This window comes from Oryctolagus cuniculus, chromosome 2 (assembly GCF_964237555.1).
Source record: "Oryctolagus cuniculus chromosome 2, mOryCun1.1, whole genome shotgun sequence".
Taxonomy (NCBI): domain Eukaryota; kingdom Metazoa; phylum Chordata; class Mammalia; order Lagomorpha; family Leporidae; genus Oryctolagus; species Oryctolagus cuniculus.
In genome coordinates this window covers 107,907,101-107,909,626 of record NC_091433.1, presented here as the reverse complement: position 1 = coordinate 107,909,626, position 2,526 = coordinate 107,907,101, and the positions used below count along the sequence as shown (strand labels likewise).

The following is a 2,526-nucleotide window of genomic DNA, read 5'->3' as shown; positions in this document are numbered from 1 at the left end:
CCCGTAGGAGCAGGGGCCCAAGCAGTTGGGTCATTTTCTACTGCTTTCCCAGGCCATAGCAGAGAGCTGGACAGGAAGTGGAGCAGCTGGGACTCAAACTGGCACCTATATGTGATGCTGGTGCCACAGGCATAAGCTTAGCCCACTACACCACAGCACTGGCCTCTCATCTTAGGTATTTTAGAATCGTGGGGATGTGGTGGTCTAGTTTCCAAAGGGGAATACTTTCAAGGGAACGCAAGGAAAGATCCATTGAATTATAAGTCTTTCCAAGGCAGATTATGGTCAGGCATGAAGAGGAGCTGCCAAAGTTGAGAAGGTGGGAAGAATGGGGAGGAACTATTAATGGGTTTCTTTTGGAGATGATAAAATATTATAATAGTTGCACAACTCTGAATATACTAAAAAAGAAGAATTATATGATGCATGAATTATATCTCACCAAAGTTGTTGCTTAGCAATCCTGGGCTAATTGCATAGAATGACCGATTGCTTTCCAATAGAAAGCCTCATGTGTGCAGGATTTCATCGGGCCACCTATTCCTGAAAGCCGTCCCATCAACGCGTCTCTCTAGGGACTTCCTGATGCTTTCCCACAACCCCCTGCTTTAACTCTGTGTCATTTATAACTCTTGTCCCTTGAGACCTCCGTGTGCCAAATCTTCTCCTGTTACCAAATATCAAAATTAAAAGAAGAGTTTAAACAAACACATTAAGGGCCTGGGCATCATGGGGGCAGCTCACTGGGTGTGGAGCCTGAGTAGCCGGAAGCTGGTGACTTAGGGCTGCAGGGCTTCTGCCGGCTGGGAACGGGAGCTGTTGGGAAAGGCACTCTCTGGGTTGCCTCTGGGCCCACCGTGAGGTGCCTGGGCTCTGTGTAGCAGAAAATGTCATGTGTATTTGTGATAGAGGTAAACGAGGAGCCCTCCACCAAAAGGGAGCACCAGCCATTTGAAGTTTTGACAGCTGAACGTGTAAGTCACAAGGCATTAGATGCAGATATTTACGGTGCAATTCCAACAGACAGAGTGGCTAGAACTTGTTGTTACGATACTGCTTACAAAGGTCAGCCATACCTTTGGGCTTGGCTTGATAGAAAACCCAACAAACAAGCTAAGATTTAAAATTTTTCTACATTCAAAAGAATTTTTTTGGAGTATTGAGGAGGACTTCAAAAACCTCTTGCAGAGTGCTGGATACCAGCGAAGGAAATAGAACAGTTAAATGGGAATCCAGTTCCTGATGAAATGGACACATTCCTGGCTGGGTACCAGTAGGAAAAAACAACAAACAGTATTGCTGGCATTCCTCTGTGGTTAATTATGAATTTGAAATTGCCTTGGTATTAAGGCATCACCCTGAAGATCTTGGACTCTTGAAAGTTAGTGCAGTGCCACTAGCAGGTGTCTTAGAACAAACACTGGAGCTTATAGGAGCGAATTTCAGTGGAAATCCATGTGATCCATTGGCATCATCTCAGTTTATGCTGGCCAATTCCAGACACTTACATGAATTCAAAACCAGTTGTTATTAATATGAACTTGAACAATTATGTGCCTTTGATATTAAGTGTTTAATCACTTTTCAAAAATAGATAATCAGAAATTTGGTAGGCTTAAAGATCTAATAATTGATGTATAAATTGAAATGCAATTAAAATTAGCTTTATTGTTGTATTTGAATCATAAATATTCTCTATTCAAGAAGGTAAAAATATCATGAAACATTAATATGTCTTCTAATATTTGAAGAAAAGAATTTTCCAGATGGAAATATTCCAAATTTTATTTGGCATCAATAAATTTTTTTTGACAGGCAGAGTTAGTGAGAGAGAGAGAGAGACAGAGAGAAGGGTCTTCCTTCCGCTGGTTCACTCCCCAAATGGTCGCTACTGATGGCGCTGCACCAGTCTGAAGCCAGGAGCCAGGTGCCTCCTCCAGGTCTCCCACATGGATGCAGGGCCCAAGCACTTGGGCCATCCTCAACTGCCTTCCCCGGGCCACAGCAGAGAGCTGGCCTGGAAGAGGAGCAACCGGGACAGAATCCAGCGCCCCGACCGGGACTAGAACCCGGGGTGCTGGTGCTGCAGGCAGAGGATTGGCCAAGTGAGCCGCGGTGCCGGCCAATATCAATGAATTTTTTATCCCTGGACATAAAAATATAAGTAACAGTAAGCTCCAAAGCTTGTACAAAGGATAAATTCTGTCTACTGTAGCTGGGTGATAATTTAAGGACAACACTTAACAGAATTTGCGAATCTTTACATATATATATATTTATATATAAGTATATACAAAACCCCAGTTTTAAATGTTAAAATTGTTCAAGTTTACCTTTATACTCTTATACTCTTTAAAAAAACTTAATTGAAACATTATGAATGTAGAGAAACTATTTTATTATACTATTTCTATTTGCAATAACTTAAAGTCTTCAAAATATACTTTTACTTTTTTTTTTTTTTTGGACAGGCAGAGTGGACAGTGAGAGAGACAGAGACAGAGAGAAAGGTCTTCCTTTGCCGTT

General features: G+C 41.8%; 1 pseudogene; it reads left to right on the top strand.

Annotated features, from left to right (window-relative positions):
* The first annotated feature begins 281 nt into the window (after nucleotides 1–281).
* LOC103347734 (RNA ligase 1 pseudogene) lies at nucleotides 282–1,641 on the top strand (annotated as a pseudogene).
* Nucleotides 1,642–2,526: the final 885 nt, after the last annotated feature.